We start from the raw sequence: 446 nt of genomic DNA on the forward strand, positions 1-446 counted from the left end.
GTTTCTGAATCGTCCGACTCTATTTCTACCAGACTGAAAACCATAAGTAGCTTATCAATACTGATACTGAACGGCGATCATTTTCAATGAAATAATTCTTGCATAATAGAAGAAGAAAAACATATCTGCAAAAAGTAAAATAAAAAGGATGCCAACCATTATTTTGTATATGTTAAAAAAAAACGGGCTTCCAGTGCCACGTGGGCTGTATGTTGTAGTGCCTTGAGTGCCAAGCGCTTACAAATCAACACCTTGCTTAATTACCGGGGTCCCCTTTATGCAGGATGGCGAGCGTCCGTTATGGAGAGAATTCATCAAAGTCCCAACCATGGCCTCGCCCGCCAGTGCCTCGGCGGTGACGGGAGTGCCAAGTCGCTCTTCTCCTCTGCTCTTCTGCGTTCCTCGTGCTGGCACTGTAAGCATGGCACACGGTTCTATGGATTTGG

At 45.3% G+C, this 446-nt stretch overlaps 1 protein-coding gene across 1 annotated transcript in view; it reads left to right on the forward strand.

Moving 5' to 3' along the window:
* Nucleotides 1-301: 301 nt before the first annotated feature.
* LOC119587922 (sodium-coupled monocarboxylate transporter 1-like) overlaps nucleotides 302-446 on the forward strand; it is a gene marked incomplete in the record, with an annotated part of 5,335 nt that continues 5,190 nt past the window's right edge. The window contains 1 exon segment of the mRNA XM_037936633.1: nucleotides 302-415.

The sequence above is a fragment of the Penaeus monodon genome, chromosome 23 (genome assembly GCF_015228065.2).
Source record: "Penaeus monodon isolate SGIC_2016 chromosome 23, NSTDA_Pmon_1, whole genome shotgun sequence".
Classification (NCBI taxonomy): domain Eukaryota; kingdom Metazoa; phylum Arthropoda; class Malacostraca; order Decapoda; family Penaeidae; genus Penaeus; species Penaeus monodon.